Source organism: Chamaea fasciata, unplaced genomic scaffold (assembly GCF_029207755.1).
Source record: "Chamaea fasciata isolate MVZ Bird 193981 ecotype frontalis unplaced genomic scaffold, bChaFas1.0.hap1 SCAF_5, whole genome shotgun sequence".
Taxonomy (NCBI): Eukaryota; Metazoa; Chordata; class Aves; order Passeriformes; family Sylviidae; genus Chamaea; species Chamaea fasciata.
Genome location: NW_027094090.1, coordinates 40041487 through 40065027, shown reverse-complemented (window position 1 = coordinate 40065027; position 23541 = coordinate 40041487). Strand labels below are relative to the sequence as shown.

General features: G+C 38.6%; 1 protein-coding gene across 3 annotated transcripts in view; it reads left to right on the top strand.

The window, feature by feature from the left end:
* The first annotated feature begins 18808 nt into the window (after positions 1-18808).
* Positions 18809-23541, top strand: part of PPFIA2 (PTPRF interacting protein alpha 2) — a 293356-nt gene continuing 288623 nt past the window's right edge. For all 3 annotated transcript variants that reach the window (XM_066183313.1, XM_066183312.1, XM_066183316.1), the window contains exon 1: positions 18809-19004. The gene's annotated coding sequence lies outside the window, so the exon portion shown is untranslated. The remainder of the gene's footprint in view (positions 19005-23541) is intronic.

The following is a 23541-nucleotide window of genomic DNA, read 5'->3' as shown; positions in this document are numbered from 1 at the left end:
ATTTCAGAGGCATTATATTTGATTAGATTTACTTAGAGCCATGCTAACTTTATATGTTAATTATGCAAATAAAAATGTAAAATTGTATTTCATAAATTTATGATGTTAATGTGAGAGGCTTTTTTACTGTGATTTACATTTATTTCATTAGCAGTTCATTATTTTTCACAATGTCTTAATGACTTGTCTAAATTATTCAGCATTGCAGTAATAATACTAATTTGAATAATACAGCATCATTGTTAGTTATCTTGCAAACTTGTATTGAACTTCTACCTCATACAGGTTTTCAGACCTGTTCGTTACCTTTAACATTCAGCCTGGCCATAAGCCTGTGGATATGATTTAAAATCTGTGGAAATCAGCAAAAGCAGACCAAGATTCAGGTTATGTCATAAAGTTTTAGGTAGGTTTGACTGGAAAATGTTTGCTAATAAAGAAACTTACGGTTTAAATTTAAGCACTCAAACAAATGCAATTATTGCAATTCCAAGTACCATGATCTCAAACCTCCTGCCATCTCACAAACTAGCCAACTCTGATTTGAGTGTGCAGCCTGCCAAATTATGCAACAACTTGCCTAAGGGGAAAATCTGGAAGTAATGATTTATCCTTTAAGCCAATAATGATTTGGAATGAGACAACTGAGAAAACTTAAGCATACACTCTTCATTTAAGATCAATGTCTAAATCTAGACAGATAGGTGATTCTTTCTGACTGAGACACCTTGATAGAAATCCTCTCCTATTAATTGTCCAGAAATTAATACTCTGTTATGAAAAATATAACATTATGTATAACAGAATAGCCAAAGCCTTAGCAGTTAAATTTTAGGCATGTGAAAGTGCAAAATTCCTATTTGAAGCAAAGGTTTCATTGCCAAAGTCAGTGTGAAAATCACTGGAGGTCTGAACAGGACAATCCTCTTTCAGAGTTCATTCTACCTGTGCTCCTTTAGTGTTTTGAGCTTAGATCCAGAAGAGGCAAGGAGGTATTTCAGTCTCAGTGCATCACAGGTGAGGACTCTAGCCTCTATGTTACAGTTCTGGCCCAAAGAACACTCGATTGGTTGCAGAAAAATGAAGAATTTGAACATGTAAGACTGAGATTTTATACTTTTCCCATTGATCAAATTAGGACATTTGCCCAAAATACAGGTTCAGGCAGACTAGAAATGTAATCCAAAACTTCCCATCTCAAATGGACTCATAACTGATGCAGGCTTCTGCCCAGGAGCTTTCTCTCCTATATGCTACATATGGTGAATAAAGACATCTGACATAAAGTCCTGGCAGGACTGGGCTCTGGTCTTCAGAAGTTCATGAGCTGTGCCATCAGTTTATTTAACTGGCTGTGGGACAGCGCCGGTGTTTGGGTAATCTTCTCATCTGCTCAGAGACAACACAGGCATTGGTGCATAAATCTAAGGTGGAGTTAGGGACTTTGAACTGTAAATCAGATCTTAAGTATTTTGTAAATCTTGTCCATAAATTGAAATTATTCCTAGGCTTGCAGAGGACAGATATTTCAGAGTACTTTTTGCCATCTCTTCACCTCTCTTTAGATTTTGACAAAAACAATATGAAATCCAGTTTTAATCAATGTGAACTGTGTTGCTCCACTGGAATCTATTAGAACATAATCTAGAACACAGTAAGTTCTATTAAGTTAATATATAGAGGACATATTAAGGCCTTACACTTAAATGACACTTCCTTTTTTGGATCCTTAAATGATCCAAAGGCAGGTGTAGCCTTGCATGCATAATTCCATTTAAATAATGCAATACAAATTTTGGAAAATTAATTTTTTGAAGTTATATGTTTTTTTGTATGGGAAAGTTGCCAAAATAAATTAATCAGAAGTGGGTTTTTTATTTCTGTTGATAAAGTTGACTTTGTGGTGCTTAAGGGCATGGTTTAGGGGTGGACCTGGAACTGCTATGACAGTGGTTGGACTCAATGATCTTAGAGGTCTTTTCCAATCTTAACAATCCTATAATTCTGTAATATACCACAGTCTCACAATACAATGAAATACTACTACTACTACTACTACTAATAATAATAATAATAGCAACAACAGTGGGAAATTTCCTAAAGCCTCTGCAAATTACAAAGGGAGGTTTGCTTCAATCTTACTATCATCCATGGCTCACATTCCAAACATCAGAAATGACAACCAAATACATCCAAATAAAACCATTTTTACAATTCATGAAACACTGTAGAAAGGAAATTGATCTTGAAATAAGTAACAGTTTTTCTGTGATTAAAACATCTACTAAGCAATTCTGATTTCTATTCCAAATCACTCTCACGTCCTGCAAGGAGCTGCTTGGATTTTTGAACTGCAGATTATACTAAGATTTATATTTCTTTCAGCTGCATATGAGCATAAACCACATGGAGCCAAATTCCTTTTTATTACAACTCTTGCTAATGTGATCTACCTACTGAATAAGATATCCATTCCTGGGTAAAATTCTAAAGTATACCAACATGAGAAAATAATTTACTTCAACAGATTTAGTAACAGAACTTAAATCTAAAATTTATCTCATAACCCACAAATTCAATATAAAGTTTTTTCTAAATAATGAAAAAATTCTGCATTACAGAGATTTAACATGGAAGTATTTTCCTTCTTTGGTCCAGGTATAGTTTCTTCTTTGTTTCAGACTGCTTTTAAGATTTATTCTTAGACCCAGTCTTGCTAACAGCCACAAGTATTAAGAGTCCTTCATATAATCTAATTTTCTATATTGTTCAGCTAAAGATACAGGATAAAATTTCAATTAAAACAGTGCAAATGTTGTATCTAGACAAGGCCGACTTGTTAAATTCCAACTGTTAAATATTTACTATTGGTAGTAGCATGACTCAAGGAGATACTGTTTGATTATAATTCCAAGTGAGAACATTTATGCTTTCTCATTCTCCTTCCAGCCATATCTAACTCTGTCCAGTTTTCAAGCATTGCTCATTTGATAAGGGATATTAAGAAGTGACAAGAAATGCAATATCCACAATGTTATTTTTACAGACGTATTTCCAAGACCATTGGTCATTTTTTAACAGGTCACAAAATTTGCCTGAATTATAAATTATTAGTTCACTTACTTATTTCTAAAACTGTCACTTGCCTTTACATTTACTTTCATTGTTCTTGCTGGAATGATATTTTTGATAATTTTATCTTAATGAAGATATTTTAGTTTTATTGTAATTTGTGTTCCCTCTTTAGAAAGCAGTTTTTTTCAGCTTTCCCAGTTTAAATTCAATTTTTCCTCAAGGAAACTAGAGACAGGAAATATTTACATAGGTATTCCAAAGATGAAAACTTTTCCTTAGTGCTCTTTCCAAATTTTCTTCAAAACTTGAGATCAAATGTTTCCATGCGTGCACAGGGTAGGAAAAAGAAATAAAAAAACTCTGTAGATGTTTGACTGATGTTGGATTTAAAGATGAACAGCATTTTTCATACCTGTAACATAAGATTCTATCTTCCTAAGGGAATAAAACATCACAGATCAAGAAAGGCTGCATTATTCTATGACGACAGCAAAACTAAAAAGCTTTTCTTTGGTGCGTAGGAAAAAAAAGGTCCCATTTTGAGATGTAAATATTTAATTCATTTTAGACTACAGAAAATAAATAATACTAAAACATATCGGGCAAAAAGTAAAATGCATCAAACTGCTTTTGCTATATACAACCAAATTATCTTGTCTAAAGATAGATGATTTTAGAAAGAATGAGGTGATACTTCTAAGATGCAAAATATCTTCGCTCCAATGCTTACAACGCTTTTATTACTGGATTGAGAAACAGGCCTTCTTCTCATGTTGTCACACTAACTTGTTTCTTCTTTCCTTTTCTAAAGTTTCTTCCATTTTTCTTTCTCTTGTTCATTTTTATTTCATGTATTTTTCAACTGGGCTATTCAATTCTCTATTTTTCATATTCAAACAATTCAGCTTTTTTTGGCATCCTGCTTGATTTCTGTTGCCAGTCCATCCTCTAGTCATCCCCACAGATGTTGACCACACAGAGTTGGTGTCATCCAAGCTGAGTTCTGCAGAAGCAGCAACAAGAGAGGTGACACTGCTGTCTCCTCAGCTCAAGTGAGTACTTGCACAATTCCACCATATATTTCAGCACAAAACAGGAGATAGGAGAAAAGGTAGGAATATTCACAATGGACAGAAAGCCTCTGCATTTTTGCAGACAAGATAAAGATGGATTTGGATTGTTTATGATTATTTAAAATTAGCTTTCCTGATCAATTCTAAAAATTTTCTATGCATTATGTAACCTTTTCTTCCAAAAGAGACGACATCATTCTGCAAATTGCTGAATTTCCTTGTAAGTATACAAACTTGTCTTACTGATTTGGTGGTTTGGTGTTGATCAATACCTACAATGCTATGCTAGCACAGTGCATACCACCACTCGTCTTCATTAAAAATAAAGACCTTTAATTAAAATTGCAAGGGCAGTTTAGAAAAATGAAAAGGAAGGGGAACAAACACATTTCTCACAGGTACAACAGCACCTCTCAATTGTCCAAAACATGTCTGATCTCAGTCTTTTTAGGGGCTTGCTCATTCAGGTTTTTGAGGTGAGAGAACTTCTTCCTCTACAGCTGTGCTGGGAACAGTTTTGTGGCTCACTTTTTGTTTTGGTTTAATTTGGGGGGGAGGGGTGTTTGTTTTTTATTTTTCTACTACACTGCGTAAACTACTCCACAGAGAAAAGTACAGTAAGTATCATGTAAAAATTAGAAGTGATAATGAATATTCTGTTTTCCCCTGTATAAACATTCCTAAGCAGACCAACCAATCCAAGCTTCACACAACGAAACCAAGTTGCTTATAAATGAATGAATTTTAAACATGCCATTAATCCACAATTAGACTCACTGTCTTCAAGCTGGGTGCCAAAGTAGTTATCAAAAAAGAATGTCCAAGCAGAAAAGGCAGATGTGATATAACAGTATATGCAAATGAAATTCAAGCCCTGTAGCTGTAAATGTCATCCTGTTTTGAGAAAAAATTTAGTATGAAAGATTTTTTTTTTCTGCTCTATTTGATGTTTTGGTGTAGAAGATACAAATATAAGGGGAAGAGATGATTAATCTGTTTTGAAAAGTTATACATCCATTGCTTGATTTGCTGACCATTTAGAATCCTATTCTGACACACTTAAACTTCTGCTGACCACTATTTTACTTTGAGAACAGCTTCCTTGATTTTTGGTCTGGTCCTGATTCTGGGGAGAAAAGTGCCTAGTATGTGTTTGGACTTGGTTTTGCTTTACATCAGTGATGCAGAAGGAAGGACAATTTATACATTATTTGAAAAGGAGTGATGTCAACTCAGCATGTTTCTTTCTGCTGTTCTTTCACTTGCTGAAGAATCACAGGGGTGTATCTAGAATTTTGAAGACTGAGAATTCTTTCTTGAATTCTTTTTCTCGAAGGAAGACCATAGCTAGGATCTCTCTGCTCTTGCTGCCCTCCCTTTCTCTGTTTTTCTAAATACCAAATCAACAGCTACTAATGGAGATTCGGCATATGTCTACAATGAAGGACACTGCAAAATTGAAAAGGATGATGATGCAGATATTACTTATTCCCACTGTAACCATGGTTTCTTCAGTGAGTACTTCTATTGTTAGTACCTAGTTGTAAATGCTAAAAGGAAAACACCAGGTCTTTCTGATAGTAAGACAGATTTGAATCCAGCGTGACAGAATGTCTCACATAAAGAAGACACAAGACTTATGAGAGATATGCATGACATCTTTCCTTATTGCTAGGACATTCCTGAATTACTAAAAAAAAATCAAATGCTCGAAAACATTATATGTCTACTGATTTCTTGATACTTTTTCGAATACTCAGAAATTATGAAGACTGGTTCATGCAAGTAAAAAGATAATATAGAACAAAATACACAGAAAATTTGTAGTATGTTAATTAGTATCATATATGTTCATCAAATATCAAATATTTTCTTTAATAAGCAGTTTTGAATTAACTGGGTTAGGGAATTTTAACAACATTTATTCCCAAATAGACATTTTATAGCAAGTCATATTAATACTTTTGGAAAGTACTTCTTTTCCTCTTGAAATTTTATCTGAAACTTGGAACACTCCACCTTTAATCCCCATTAAAAAAATCTACTTCAGATATCATGGCAATGGATTAATTCAATACAGAATTAAAAGTAAAAATCAGTAAAGGAAGTTGTCAGAAGAAAAATAAACAGACAAATAACATCTCTATTTCCTAGAAATATTGACTACAAGACAATCAAACCTAATATAGTAAGAATGCTGAAAATTCAAGCACATAGCAGGCAAGAAATTTCAGACATAAAGACCAAAAAGCCATGCAGCATTCATGTACATACATAAATACATATATATATAAAAGCAGTATTTTACAAATCTATATTTTTAAAATCTGTATCATAAGTTACATATAAATTTCATGATTTATGAGTTGACTCTCTGAAATGTAGTCAAGGTAGTAACTGAGTAAGAAAGTTTTGTCTCTTTATATACATACCAATAAAAGTCATGACAGACTCTACCAAAGAAATGTAAGCATTTGGAAATTCTGCCACCGGAGTTTCTGTTTATCATCTGGAAAACATATCTGGGCTATGGGACAAACAGCTTATATGAGCCCAGAACAACTGAAATACAGATGGACAGACAGAAGTATTTCTCTTGATTTTTTAACACTTGCATTTTGAAGGTGATGTTAAACAACACACAGATGATGTATCTTCAGGCCAGTCTACCTGCTTTGGAGTTTGCCATTAATGTGGAGAAGTCAGGACAAAGGATTAAAGATTTCTCATGCTATTTTTACCTTCCCTAATTCTCCCAGAATGAGCTCACAATTTCAGTCTCATTAGAACTGTTTCCTCCAGGTTCAGAAGCACTAATCCACGTGTAAGAGGAAAACAAAACAATATGAAAGAAGACACTTATGTACTCAATGATTTTTTTCACAAGCATCACTCTAGTTGTCCTTACTCTGTCTCTTTCATCCTCTCTACTGAGAAGTCCTAGTTAAACTGCAGGTTTCATATGCCTATCACTTCAAATCCCAGAGTCATAAAATTGCATGAGAACAAGTTTATTTTTAAACAAAATATGAAACTCTCGGGTCCATTATGCTGCAAAAGAAGTCTCGAAAATGTGGCTAGATGTAACAAATACAGCCATATGTGCAGAAAACCTGAAACTCAAGTTCTGAAATCTGTCACAATGAGATACAGCTGGAGACGAGAACTCAGACCTCACAGCCCTGTGTTCTCTGCCACACTGCGCTTCTGACAGTGCTCGTACCACAGATGGGCATCCCTGCAGCTCAGTACACTGCCAGCACTAGCTGCTCTGGGGACCTAGTGACACTGTGGAAACAGTGACAGGAGAAGACAAGATGCATCTCCGGAGGTGGAAAGGAAAGAAATGTCCTCAGGCAAAGGCCTGTCTTGTACTGAGAGGGGTCCACCAGGAGCCACGACTTGTGCCAAGGCAGCGGAGGGCAGCTGACAGGCACACCCAGTGACACCTCACCCACCGCAGCGCAGCAACCTACGCTTCTCCCCAACAGAGCTCTGTCACCTCAAATGAACCCTCACTCGAAACAACAACAAACCAAAAAAGCAAGAAAGCTGCATGTACTTCAGTCTCCTATTCTTTAACGTCTTCCCCAATTATGTGGCTCACTATTTAAAGCATTCAGTCTTTGTGTACAGTCAGTATGAAGTTATTTGTAAAAATAATGTGTGGTAAATTGGCAGACAAGCACAGTTTAAAATATAGGCAATCTGTTGAGTGATTTAGGAGAGCTGCCATAAAATTTCATTTCTTATATTATCACATGTTTAGCATTTTATGCAACATATTACTTCAAGAAAAACGATAAACAGTAAAGATTCATTGAAAATGCCTCATACGTAAGAACACATAGGGTGACTGTCAGGGCAGAGTGGGGGCCAAGGAAGACTCTGGTGCCAGGGCTCATCCCACCTCCAGCTAGAAGTGGGTAGCTGGGGGACTCCACTGCAGCCCCAGCCCTGGGCATTGGGCTATAACGTGGGCCCACGGGCAGGCAGGGAAGGGCTGTGAGGAGCTGAAGAGCTGCTGATGTGCTGCTGGGCCAGGGGATGATGGCTCCTGTGGGCTAACACAGGGTTCTGTGCCCAGGCAGGGTGGGGGGAAGTCAGGGAGGGGAGAGGCACAGTCCGGAGAGATGGTGCCTTGTGGTTCATTGAACTTTCAAGGGATAGAGAAATATCTACAAACAGTCCCATTTTAACTTTAAGAAAATGAAGCCTGTAAATGATATTCTATAATCCACAGAAAGAGAACTTCATCACATTTATCTGGGGTGGAGCTGATACTACTGTGATATGGTGAGTTTATGAAATAACAGGATTCCTCTTCTTGCACTGGGTTACAGAAGTTTGCAAATACCTTGTAGTATATTTGGAGCTTAAGGACCCTGGGACCTAGTACCAGCAGTAATAGGTAACTTTCTGCTTAGATTACCCACTTGTTCAAATTCCATAAAGAAAACAACAGTCATTTTCTATGCTCAGATAGTAATATGGGAACAAACGTATCAAGTTTTTAAAAAACATGAACAAAAGAGATTCTCAATTGTTTTTGTATTTGTAATTAAAAATTAAACAGACATAATGAATGATACTTTTCAACACCTAACCACTGAAATCCCAAGTCTGCTGAGGCTAAAATCCGTGACTATGTATACCAGAATTTCATGTCAGTTCTTTACACTAGTATCCAGCACACAACATAGTCACTTTGTGGTGTTGCCTTTCTGTATTAAAACCTATCACAAGAAAAACAGCATGTCTAAAAACCATTCTTACTTTATTTTGTTAAACTCAATAGGTTTGATTTTCAAAGAAAGTAAATGGGACTTTTTTGCTCAGGAGGTTTATTAACAAATTTTTAAGTTCAAGACCTGCAGAACCTTTCTCCAAGTTTAAGTATATAATTTAGTTTTGGTTGTAATTAAGACCCCATTTTTTGTGTGTGTTCCACATATATAGATTTTCCTTTATCAGTAAAATATTTTCTATGCCAAACTCAATATTTTTTTTCAATAATTTTGTTGACAAGAGTATACTTGAATTATTTTTTCCTCCATTTGCATCTGTAGCACTGAAGTTCCATAGTAGGGAATTTCTCAGCTTTTTAAGATCTAATTATACCCACCCTATGCTTTAGGCCTGAGTTAAGTGTTAGATGAAGAGGTAACCTACTGCTTCTGAGAAGTGTCACACAAGAAAATGAGCTATGCATAAAAGGAAGCTGTGAAGGAAAACAGGGTTTAGTCTAGTATTCTAAGAGGGCCATACTGCATTGTGGGATGAGAACTGCCAATAAATATTTATTAAATCAGTGGATGGGAAAAGAGCATCCTATACTTAGTGGGTGATTTGACCTCTCAACTCTGCTGCTAGTGGTAGTCACAGTCTTTATTCTTGTCTCTCCTTAGCAGAATGAGTAGTATGATACTCATCTTCTGAACACAGCTTCAATTTAACTTGAAAATAACTGACTAATTGTATTAATCACCCTATGATGACAACAGTTGTTTCTTTCTTCCTGAGCATGGTAGGTAAATGTACTCATTGTTTAGCTACATCTCTCTCTTACCATCCTGTCTGGTGTTTCAAACAATACCTTATACAGAGATTATTTTTTACTTCAAAATGCATAGTTTTCCTCTTTGAAAATTTCAGATAGTCTTTTTCCTATTGCTTGACAGATTTTTATCTTTTATGATAGTTATCTACATGCATTAGATTTTCTTTGCTTTATCTCAACAAATGAAGACAAACAGAAACCAACATAAGTAAAAGGTAGAGTAGCTCTTTAAGAAAATTATTAATAATCAATCATAGCTGTTAATAGTCATCATCAACTTTCCCATAATAAACTGGAAAAATATTCTTGCCAAAATCAAACAAATGTTGAAAAAGTAGGAAGAAAAAATCTACAGGATACTAAGTAGACATGGAGAAGAAGAATGTGAACAACAAAAGATAATTTCCTAGGTGTGTGTGAAAATTTAATTCCAAAATGGAACTTCTACTGGTCACATTTTACAGTGACACCTGCTCATTTTCATACTTTCATAATATTTGTGATTTTGACAACTTTATCTGGTAATTTTGTGGAGATTTCTTATTACACTGAGATTTGGTAGGCATGCTCTTTTTTTTAACTCTTTTTGGGATCTGTTGCTGGGTGTGTACACAAGCATGTGCATGTGCATGAAATGTGTCAGGTCTTCAGCTTGGATCTGAAATACTGCAAAAGATGAGTTTGTGTTCCTCTCTGCTATTCTGCTTGTATTTCCTCCCCTTCTGTTACGAAATGGGAGGAGAAATGTGAAGTTTGCCATATACATACAGATGTTAAGAAATCTTTGCCATGACAGAAAATAGTTTGAAAGTAACAAGATAAATTGCTAGCAGCAATGCATATAATGAGCAGAAAATAAGACTCACTTGAAGGGTAAAACTTAAAAATATTACAAATACATACATTTCTCCCTACTACTGAATTTTTAGATCATTACAATTATTTCTGGTGGTTTTTTGCAGATACTTGAAAAACAGAAAATTTGCTTTTTTATATTTTTCATTAAATATAACAAGCTATAACTAGCACTAGAACTTATGGCAAAAGTTACATATTTGACAATAATATATAATGCAACATATGTTGTAGAATAGCTTTCTTTTGTCTAATGTGATCCATAACAATTTAGCATACAGACAGCAAAATAAGGAGTAGGCTCAACATTACTGAGTTAAGTGTAAATCTGAATTTGTAATGCTACGTATTAAATGGCACCACAAGCAGTCATTGTTCTTGGTTCATGGGTGGCTGAGAATTCATGTTACTTTATCTGTGTACAGAAAAGAGCAAAGCCAAGAGCACTGTATTGGTGTGCAGTGTGACAAGGGGAGAGGCTGAAAACCAACAACCCGCTTGCAATGCAGTTAATGATGTTTGGACCAGACTGCTAAATAAACTTCTGGCTGCAGGAACAGTTGCATGCCAGCTACTTCAATTTCTCTCTCTCTCTCTTCCCCCCTTTTATTTTTGTTTGTTTGCTTTGTTTTGTTTTGTTCTTGTCAGTCATTTTTTATTACTATTTGAGATTGTCTGTCAGGTATATTTTGAGGGCAGTAAACTCAGTAGGAACATAATAAAATGGTTTGGGTATGAAAAAACATGTGAGCTCACGGCCTACTAAAACAAGGAACTAGTAGTGACTTTCTGTACTCCTACACCTTCCACTGGTATTCTCTTACTGATGACTGCATATCTAAGGTTATGCCACAAAGACCTGTGGTCCATATACTGACTTTTGTTCCTCAGCTTTATATCAATTGAGAAAATATTTTGTACAGATGTAACTCCTAAAGTCAGTCTCCTTTTTCTGGAAAAGAAACTGGAAATCTCTCCAAAGTACTTGGTATTATCAGGTCGAAGAGGACTGTAAAGGTTTCACAGTAAATGAAAAATTCCATTTCTTTTTCTTGTTTTCTTTTTTACTTAAATGCCTGATTTTGTAACTGACCCTATGTGCTCAACAAAATTAATTTATATTGTCCAGAAATCAATAAAACTACTTTCTTTTGCTTCAATGTAATTTCATTAACAATTTGAACAAAAAAAAATCCAAATAAAAACCCAAAGAAACAAAAAAAGAAACCAAAAAACCCAAAACAAAAAAACTCACAATGCAAACCTTAGAAAAGTGTGAAAGAGCCAGTACATGTATATGGCAAATCTAAAAAAATATCTTGGTGGAGAAAGATTTACAATTGTTTTGTTTCTTTTTTTGTTTTGTAAGCATACGAGTATTTAATTAAAAAAAAAAGAATGTTATTTTGCATATCTATGAGAAAGATTTCCCAGATGTAACACAGCCCCACAAACAACTCAGCATTCTTTAAAGCTTTTTAAAGATTCCCAGTAGGAATGAACAACAGATTTCAGATTGTAGTGCTGGAATCTCCTAAACGATTGATTTTGCCTATTGACAAAGCAAGGTTTTATTTTGCTGGCAAGCAATTATCTCATGAAATTCTTTCATAGCACCAGAAGTTATCATTCCCTTAACTGCACCAAAGTGGAAGGGGACATGCTTTAGCTACATGTGAAAGGTTAAAAGATGCACAGACATTTTTAAAGTAAAGATAAACAGATAATTTTTTAAATGAAAATTTGTTTAACTTTCCAGATAATGCATTTAATGTATGGTTCCTTATATCCTATTCTCTCTGATAGCACTGATATTACTTTCAAGTAATTCACAAAGCATTTCCACTAACATCTGTTTTATCTAGCATCTCTTGTGCATTTTTTACTTTATCTTGTCACAGGCAGGTGGTGAACAATGAATTGTCTTACTTCAGTATGTTTTCTTGTGTGTCTCTGTTTTGGCATCTTTATGCACTGCTGCGTTCAGCCCAGGAGCTACAAAAATCCTATGAGAGCCCTTCATTTTATTCTTTTTGCTGAGAAGATGAGATACTTTTCAATAATGAAGCATTCTTTTATAATAAAAGAACATTAGCTGTCATCCCCTAAACTTTAATTAATTTAAACTACAGACATGGAATATTTGAAAACATTGAGAATCAGGACTTGTTTTAAAACTCTCTCTCTCTGTGCATAAAATCTGGAATAAGAAGTGGAGTGTGCATTTTGGCTTTCTCTGGCTAACCTGTCTAGCTGAGAAGCAATATTGCACCAAAATGCAGAAACGCAGTTTCCTGGTCATTGAAGGATTTTCATCCAGGTGGATAGTGCTTTTGCAGCAAAGCTGAAAGATGATAAAATCTAACTATCTCAAGCTATCTCACTGAGATAGAGTTACCTGGCAATCTAGTGTGGAAATTCTGACATGAACAAGGCTTTACATGGGTTTAGTGCCAACAAGTTTTATTTATTTATATGTGAAGGAGCCAGGCATGGCCTGAAACACCTGTGCAATGCCTCAACATCTTGACTTTTCCAGATGGGGAGATTATTGGTCTTTACCTTCTAAACTTTTTTCTTTGTGATGGAGCAAGAATCTAGGTGTGGACAGACAGACTAGTGGTGTCTGTTCGTTGTGATGCTGGCTATGATGTCTGTTTTACACCAATTGTACTATAGATTGGATTGTTTTGTAATGACAAGATCTTGCAGCAGCAGCAGCTATGTGTAATGTTATTCTTCGCTGATTCCTCTGGTCAACATCTACTTGGTGGTCCCTGAGCTTTGCTTTGGAATTTGTTCCTCCCTTAACTCACACTATGTAATGAAGTGGATTATGAATTAAATGACCTTTAACAAATGGATTATGATCACAAACTTGAAAATGCTTGAAGTATTTTTAACACCACGATGCACTGTTTCTTGATTAAACTTGCTGTTTAGATAGTCTGCATGTTTTACATTTTCCTGGATTAAAAGGAAGCTCAATAGCTGCATGGTGTGCATGTAACACAAATTTCTCTTTCATGTCTTCATTTCAGCAGCTTTAAAGACATCGTTGTTACCCACCCAGATCTGTTCTGTATCATTTCCAAAGCCTAATCTAGGGCACTTTGTAAAAAACATGAAACTAGACAAAAATTTTGCCAGAAATACAAGAGGTTTCATGCCTTCATGCACTCTTTTGCTTGAACTTATGATTTGAAGAAAATTAAAATAATAAATAATTTTTATTCTGAGAATCTGATAGCATAGCTATCTATTCTCAATACAGCTGAATGACATATTTCAATTTTTATGGTAATTAGGTAAAGTAAAATATTCTATTACAGCATAAGTATTTCAATAGCAGACTGAATTAAAATATTTACTCATATCTTATGCCACTTTCATTGCAAGTGACACTTCATGATAGTGTCATGAGACAGAGTGGAAAAAGAACAAAATGATTGCTCTTAAACCCACTCTTAGATCACAAAAAAAAAAAAATTCCCTTCAGTTTCAGGTTCTCAGGTCCAACAGTATGAGAGTAACTGGAATACTCAAGCAGGTCTTTACCAGCCCTTAAATCATGTCACCAGAAAAATCACACTAAAGGAGAGCAGTAAGACCAAAAAATTCCAGTGGCCAAATCAGCCACCCTGTAGCTGCAAACTAGAGCCTGCCCTACAGATCACACTGAGACCGAAATAAAAACTATCCTTTCCCAGCTAAGGACTTTCATCTGTACCAAAAGGTGCTAACTATGCATTAAAACTCTCTGGCTCGTATTTTATTGACCTTTAATTTGCTTTGAACAGGTCACATCTAACTTAAAGGAACATTTCTCCTTTGAACTTTCTCCCTCCCCATCAAATGTCTGCAGTGAGAGACTTTTAAGGCTGCCATGTTTATTTTTGAGGCCACATATGGATTGTGTGTGCGGGTGTGTGTGTGTGGGGGGGGGGGGGTGTGAGAGAGAGACAGAGAGAGATAACAGGGTTTATGACCGTCTCCTAGTAAAATGCAGCAATCAAGTACAAAACTGAAATAGGTAAGCAATTCAAAGTGAGGAACTACAGGGGAACCCTCAAAGCTATGATAATATGCAGAGAACCTCAGGGAAATAATCATGAATGTAATTGTACAGTACAACTGGAATTCTTACTCAAATTACATTGGAATGTAATTTATTCACACAGTATTACATTTTTCCCAGTCTTAGCCAAGATCTCCTGAACTTTACTTTTGTGCTTCTCTCTTAGTCTCTAATGGCTTCTTTATCAAGGGAAGACTAGCTGTAAATATTGCTTCATTTTTCGGTTTTGTTTTTATTTTTTTTCTTCCTATGTAACATTTCTAAGACATATCTTCCTTTCTCTGTTTTGATACAGAAACCTTATTCAGGCCCTATAACACCTATTAAAAGGCTTTAAAATTGAAATGGTGCATCATTAGTGTGACTTGGGTATGATACAGGAATCACTTTCCACTCTTACTCCGTTGACTGAATCACATATGTTTGCCACCATTACTTGCCCCTCAGTTTGCACTGTCTTCAAAGTAACAGCAAATCTTTTCCAAGTTGGTCTTCACCTCCCTATATGATCAGTTATTCCTTGACAGCGTGGTGGTGTCCTCTTTTACCCTGTTCATAGGAAGGGATTTCATTATTCTTTACCTTTGTTGGAGACAGCAAATGAGAAAGCTCCACAGCAACACTGACAGAGGGAAGGATGACAGCTTTCAGATGCACCTTTCTGACATAAGGTTATACATTTTTTTAAAAGTAACCTGGCAAATGGTAAGGAGGACTTCCTGAGGCAACAAAGAATGCAGTTACACTGTACTCCTCCTACCTTTTTTCACCCACTCTCTTTATCTCTTTATAAGTTCTAGCTATTCAAACACCCGATGCCAGTACATATATACACAAATGCAGAACCTCCCAGAGCAACAGGGCTTTTTATACTTTGGGGGCAATTAATGGAATTATTAGAATTAATATAATAGAATATAGATAATAGATAGTAGGTAATAGATAACAGAATTAATATAATACTTGGATCTTAGATAAGCAAAGTTATGTTTTGGAGATCTAATGGTCAAATTTCTTTCAAGGGGCTTTTAAGCTCATAATTAAATAGTACCCTAAATACCTTTCACTACTGAAGTTTCCATGGAATATGGAAATATGCTCTTGATCATATGCTCTTGATCAAAACTCTCCACTTAGTTAGGTTTTACCAAAAGTTGTGCCCTACTGTAGAGAGAATTCCTTTATTATTACCAAACTCAAATATCTTTTCCCATCCCAGTTTTTGTGGCTTTTTCATAGTTCTTCATTTCCCATTCTTTAGAGTTTTCCTTTCTTCCATCTTATTGACCTCAAACCTCGACATGCTTGAAGAGAAGGAGGTTCCTGTTTAAACTGGTGCCACAAAGCACAGGTGCTAATTGGAAGCTTCTGCACTCCGCAGTAACCTCAGTGCTGTGACACACAGTACTTCAGCCACTTACTCATCTGTGAATCTGCAACGCAGAAGATAAGGGCAGCAGGTCGACTAGTGCAGGTAGCAATGCCAATACCTTGAGTAGCAATAATAACATTTCTGTGCTGGGTTTTTGCTTTAATGATTGAAAGTCAGTAAGGAGGATGGGCATGAGGAGCTGAGGGGCCAATAGACTTACGAAACTATTCTACAAATGTTTGTAAATCAAATAGCTGTGAAGGAGGTGTGTCTGCTATACAGCTTGTGAATAATTGCCTCCTCCAGCACATGGGACAGGGATGGGAATATTTTCCAAGGTAGTGCCAAAAACAGTCACCTTGGGTGAACATGGACAGATCTCTCACATGTCTGGCAAACATTTTATGCAGGAAAATGCTGTTTGAGAGGGGAAAAAGGCAGGATGTCATCAGTAACACCCATCTGTATCCATATTTCAAAAAGAGTGATACTTCCATGCATACAGATATGTTATAAAAAGTAGCAGTGGTGAGTTCTAGAGAGTTTGAAGCTGCAAACCCTGATCTTTAATTTCAAAGAAAGGGGAAAAAACTCTTAAACAATTTTTAAAAACCCATCACATATGTTCTCCTTTGAAGTAGTTCATACCAGCCAGCCTGGGCGGTGCCTCCTGAGCAAGATTGCCCTCAGCAAGTGCTGTTTGAGTCTCTTACTTTTTCCTTACTTGCCTAACTCGAAGCTCAGATTTGTGACAGTCACGAGGTAGACGAATCTCATAGATGACAGCTCTTGCCCTCAGCTACGATGGGATTATCAGGCAACTGCTCTAATAGTTTGTATGCTGATAATTAAGTTAAGACAATGATCTGAAATGACCAGACGAAATGACAAAAAAGCCACTTAGAAAAGTGGCACAGGTGGAGAGGAAGAGTTATTTTTAAATTTTTTTCACCTATGCATTGCACTGAAAGCCCAAGCTCTGGCAACACACCCTGTCATGGCACCAGTATTTTCTTTGCACTTGGTTTTGAAATGTCGATGCTGACAACCCTTCTCAGCCATTTGCTTTACAGTGTGGATGTGCATCCTTCTGTGCATTTATATTTCCCACGATACGGTGTCACGCCTCCCGTGAAGCCAGCCCAGCAGCAAGCACCACTGAATCTCATCACGCTGCTGGCTGTGGCTCCCTCCTCTCTCCAGCACATTTCCACAGCACATGAAGAGACTTCAGGCTTCTGAAGCAACACAGTCAATCCTTCACGGATGAAATACTTCTTCTAGGAGGAAGACACGTAAACAAATACTGGAATATTTTTGCAAGAACAAAGTTTGAGTAGTTGATACATGCACATCATCATCTTCAAACTGGGCTGAACCTAATTTCAAACAAACACACTGAAAACGCCGGCTGGTACTCGTTCATTCACAATGCCCGGTTCCACGGACACCCACCACTGTCCCACCTCGCCACCCCTCTTCTCCCGCCGGCCTCGGGCCGCCAGTGCCGGCGCTGCCGGGCCGTGACTCCGTGCGGGGCGCGGCGGGGGCAGCCCCGGGGGGCGGCAGCAGCCCCGGCCGCGCCCGGCGGAGGCAGTGCCGGGGGGCTCGGATGCTGCAGCCCCTCCAGCCGCTCCGAGCCGCTCGGGGCCGCACGGCCGTGGGCACAGCAATTGTGAGGGTTGGAGGGAGTGCCGCTCAACATCCAGGTCACGCCCTGGTGTCCCCTTTTTCCTTTTTTTCTTTTTCTAAGGAGTGGGCGTGAGGGAATTAGCGCCGAGCGAGCCGCGAAGCAGCGGCAGCAGCATCTGGGGAGCAGCGTGCGTGAGGCAGAGGAGGCAGACGCGATTACTTCAGAATTTATTTAAGGACTGGTGAAAACCACTGCAGCGGCTCCAGGGGAAGTCCCCGCGCCGAGGAGCGCGCCCAGCCCGGCACCGCCCCGCCGCTCCCTCCGCTTCCACCCCCGCCCTCCGGCCCCGGCCCTGGGCACAGGGCGCCTGCCCGCGCCTGGCGTTCCCCAATGTCTGATGTTAATTACACTCCCGGACTATTGAGATTATGGCAGGTTTTATTCCTGCTTTCTCACGGTCGGATTACCGCAGATGATACGTTTTATTACGCTCTACGGTTAGAAGAGATGTTGTGGCGTTTGTCTGAGCTCCTTAAATTACAGGATGTAGTAGCGTAGCGCTGTCGTGCCGCTCCCGATGCCGGTGTCCCCGGGAGATGCGGGGCTGGCAGCGGTGCCCGGGGGCGGCCACGTGCCCGGGTGACCGCCGGCCGGGGCTGTCCCGGTCCCTCTCCCGGGCCCGGGCTTCGTGCGGCAGACAGCGGGCTCTGCACGATGCCAGCCAGGCAGCGATGTGCCAGCCAGGCAGCGACGAGCCGTGGGCAGAGGATTTCTCTCTGTAAAGCAGAAAACGGCGTCTGCTTTTTGATCATGCAGCCAGTCATGCGTGCGTGTGGACTTCAGTCACGCACAGCGACATAATTAGTCTGGGAAGTACCGAAGTACCCGGGAAGCCAGATACCGCTTAGTTAAGTTTACCAAAAGATAAGAAATAAAAGAAAGATGCTTTCGCCCTGCCCCCTCCCCCTGTGATCGTTTGCCTCCAGCTGCAAAGATGCTGTTGCTCGAAAGGGGCTGCTGGAGCTTTAAGAGCCGCTCCCCCCCCTCCTGCTCCTGACAATGGTCTGAACCGAGCTCTGCTTCCCAAAGCAAAATTTGTAATATGCCATTTTTCCCATGGATGCTTCCCCTCTTGGCTGCTGACGAAGTGACCGAAGAAAATGTTGAGGTGCCAAGCAGCGAGACTTGCCGGAGGACGGGTGCGGGGGCTTGGGGTTCCTCGGAGCAACGCCTGTGTCACCATTGCTAAGAAGATGGTCCAGGAGTGCTCGGCTGTGTGAGTCCCCGCTCGAAGCCGGTGGAGACTGCGGTTGTTATTGATCAAGTGAAATAGCAGACGCCGAAATAAAAGATACTAGGTACTGAACCTTCTATTTCTGAGTTAGACATTCCTTCCTTAAACCCGATATCCTCGGGGGATGAGGTGCAAATGCAAAATCTAGCTGCCTGCCTCTTGCTGTAGCACTTGCGTGGTATTTAAATGCATTTCTGTAATGGGAGTTGGGGGATTTCAGACTCAAAAATGTGAAACCAACTTCTTTTTTGATTATGCTTAAGGGAGATAGGAGGTCAGTGGGATGACATAAAGAGCAGATAGTTGGAATGAGTCCTTTTTCTAAGGTACTGTGTTGACCACCCCTCCTGTGTGGAAGGAGTGCAGGATGCTTCTGTTAAAGGTGATATCATAGTTTAGTGGAGACTGGCAGGTAAGGAGTTAACTAGGAGGAGGAATATGCATGTAATGCAACTCAGACAATAGGAAGGATTTTCCTTATTGGAATTACACTGTGCTGCCTAAGAGCGATCCTGCTGAGGACATCTGAAGAGACATAATTGCAGTAAGATCTGGTTTTATCAGTCACTATATCTATTTAACGATTTGGAAAAAATAGCTTGTAAATGCAAAATACCCGGAACGATCCAATGAAATGAGTTTTCAAGCTGATGTCACTGTGGACAGGCTAGAATGTATGGTAGGTAGATTTCTACTTCTTTTTCCTGCAGCAAAATTAGAAGTAACTTGAAATGACTCCTCAACTGTGGTGTGCAGATCAGACACCAGCGTAAAAGGAAAACAAGCTTTTAAAGCCAATTATGGAGAGAAAGGTGAGGGACTAAAATTAGATTCACATCTAAGGTGGTGGCCTTCAAGGTGAGCAAAATGAATGCTTGTCTAAGAGCCTTTGTCAGGCAGAAGCCAAGTAGCTTTGTGTCTTCTTATTCCCAGAGCTTCCCAACTGAAAGAACTCCATCTGGTAAATTATTTCCAGGCTAAATGAGATTGCAGAGGTGTTTGTTACAATATTCACTTAAATAAATAATTCCAGGACTCTTGTACAATTGAGATAACAGAAAATGCCAAACAGGGTGGGGTCCAGTGAGAAGAAGCAAGACAACTTTTTCATTTTCCACCTCTATAGGATACATACCACAGAAATTTCAAGTAGTTTTAGAGAAAGTCAGTATTGAAGACATACTTTGATACCGGGTCCATAAATGATCATAATCAGAGGGAAGTTAATATAAGAGAGTTGCTATCAATTAATTTGTTAATGGAGGCCCTCCCAAAAAAAAGCTTTATATAACTCTTAACCAAGGATGGCCATATCCTGTGCTCTGTGTTGGAATTTTTGTCCATTCCTCTTATCTGGATGTTTAGACTGAGCTGCAGAATGCCTAACTGAGCTAATACAGAGTTCACTCTTGATGGAGACATAATGCAGCTAACGCTATAGATTTGCTGTGATATTTTTGCAGACAGCCTGAAAAATCTTAATGTAATGCCAGTGAACCACATTCTTTCCCCCTCTAGCAGGGCAGATTACTTTAAGCAGTCATTGCTTTTTTGCCAGTTCTGTGTTGTGTGTTTAGAGGGGAGATCTGTTCGTGGTTTCTGGTAATACAGGAGGCAATGGTCACACAACATCCAGCATGCTCCCTGGTATCACATAACAGGCATTTGTAATCTTTATGCCTTTGTTTGGAGGGAGTAAAATGACAGGAGATTGATGGCTTGTCTATGTTAGTGACTTTTCCAACTGTCTGTACTGATCCAAACCCACTGAAGTCCATGATAAAATTTCCATGAATTCAAGCATTTGCTGGATTTGATTCCATGCAAATGACTGGAGAAAACACTGAACTAGGCACCAATCAAACTGGAAAAGGCTTTGTAGTAGATGGTGCAGTGGATACATGACAGACAAGAAAGATGATGTGTTCAGAGAACTTCATTGTACTGCTTCTCTGACTGCCATTGTGTGTGGGTGTGATGCCTGAGCACTCAGGACCAGAGCTACTACTAAAATAAGAGCCTAGGTTTTGTTTTGAATTAGAAAGGTTCTAAAGTTACTACACTACCTAAAAGTCTATTTCTAGGGAGTGTTTATGTGCTACATGGATTTTAAGGGAGGCAGGAATTTGTCAGTATCCTGCTCCCCCTTCAGAATCTCTCTGGGGGTTTGGGATAGTTGCAGGTGCTACACGAATTCACCATGTGTTGCAGTCCTTGCAAGTTTTGGATGCTTTTGGATCCATGATCAAGGGAATTGTAATGTCTGCTCTGTGGCTCAGGATGGATCTAAGGTGATTACGTGCTAACAATAAAATGCTGGTGACTTATTGCATCTTTCATTGAGGGATTGCTTGACTTACATTCATCATACTGGGTAAAGTGATAAACTTTGTGCTGTAGAAGTACTAAGTTCAGTATTAATGAAGCTTTTATTTTTCTATTTAAAGAAAGAGAAAAACATTTGAAAAGTCCTACTTCTGTTGGCTTACATCAGTCAAGCATAACTTTAGTTAAGTTGTATTACTACAGGGCAAGTCAGCCTTTTTCTGGCAAAGAACACAAGCTTTCCTTCTCTTCCTTTGAATGAAGAGGTATAAAATGCACATTCAGCTATTTATGTCACCTCTTTAAGCTGAAGAATGTGCCACCTTGTTTATCTCTTTCTCCCCTCTCCTTCCTCTTCTCTGCAGTCCTGGCTGCATGGGAAGTGTTGCAGAGAGTGATTTACAGGAGAGCTCATTCAGTTATCATGGACTTCTGTGGTCTTGAAAATATGGGACAGAGGTGTTTAATCCACCACTTGCAGTTCTTAACACCCCCTGTAAAGAAATTCCAGCTTCCTCAGTGTTCATTCTTTGCTTCCTGTGTTCCACTCAACATGCCTTCAGGTTTCAGTGGATGATCTTCAGAGATTCCTTGCGACCCTAAGTGTTCAGTGATTCTGTCATACCCAACAGAGCAAGGTGGCTGTCCACTCTCTTGTGGGTTGCTGTAGTTACCTGGCCTGTACCTCACTTTTTCCTGATGGATAAGTGGATGGACCACTTTTTCAGGATAGTCAGTTCAGGTCTTAATTACCTGTTCCCCCTCTACTTCCATTCCTCCTCCAACTTCTTTTCTGCAGTTTTCTGGGGCAAAAGCCTGCAGTTCTCTGGTGGCAGAATGAGCTGCAGTAGCTTGCCAGATGCATGGTTAGGCACCACTGGTATAACCAAGTAGGATTTGAGGTATCAAGTCTTGGTAAAGAAACCCGTAGCAAAATCCATCAGTGGGATTTTACTCATTCTCTGCAAAGGTGCCTCCTTACAGCCGGTACAGATACCTGAGTTTACTCAATTCAACACCATTCATCATTCCTTTGAAAAGAAGCAAAGTCTATGTTTCTGGGTTCTTGGATTTATTTGGTGGTTGATTTGTTTGATTCCTATCCTGTGGAATTGTTCTGTGTGGAAAGGACCTTTGGAAGTCATCTGTGACAACCCCCGCCCAGTGCTGGGCCAAGTGCAAAATAAGATGAGTCTGCTCACTGCAGATTTGGAAAAGAAAAAGAAGATTCAGTATTAACCGTAATTTTCAGGAATTTAAGGCAGATATTTATCCCCTCCAATTTTGTCACATTTATTTTGTCACATTACCTGAAATTTATAAGAGAAGTTGGTTTGCAATTTAGATTTGTGGCAATACAATTCAAAGTTTCTGTTTTAAACTCCAGAGACGGGATTCTAATTCTTCATGTACATTGTTGATGATCTTGGCCTATTCTCCCTTTTTTGTCACTGTCAGCTCTGAATTCTTTTTCACTAATAGGACTCATCAAAGAAATGTAACTGTAATCACCTTGTAGGAATTGATAGGAATGTACAGATTAGGGAAAGGGATACTGTGCCGGGATAACAAATGTCTGAACATAGGAGCTGGCATGTGCAGACCAAGTGGAGAGGTTAAAATACATGCGCAGACTCAAAGATGTTTATGCATCTTATTTTCAGTGTGCATTCAGAGTTGAATGAGAAATTAATAGCCTATTATGCTATTTAAAACCAATTCAGAAGAGTAGAGGGCTGGGAGTCTTCATTCTGATCTTTGATCTTTTGGGGTCATTCCTGGGCATTTGGTTATGTTCCATCAATCATATGACAGGCTGACAAACACAGTTAGAAAACATGGAATATCCAGATGTCAGTTTATGAATGTGCTTGGTCTATCCAGCCGTTATGGTTTAAAAAATCAAGTTCTCTGAGTCTAACCAGTTTTTGGAGCAGTAAGAATGGAGAAAAAAAAAGGAAGCTTAATGGCAGTCCTGTATTAATCTTGTTCAGTTCTGTTCTGAGTAGAATTGATATCTATATGTTTAGTCAAAACTGAGTACCTGAGATGAATAGCTGCTATGTATGCATGGATCTGTTGAGCTGTACATGTATCATTAAGCCCAGGATGCAACTGTCCTTATATATGAAATTTGATTTATGCATATGTAGGGAAAGGTATCTGAGTTTTTTCAAAAGTTATGTAAATTCAAAGATCAGCAAAAAAGTATGCGTGGCATGGTAGTTCTGAAGTGTAATAGGACTGAGCCTGCCAATAGCCTTATTTTGAGCTCT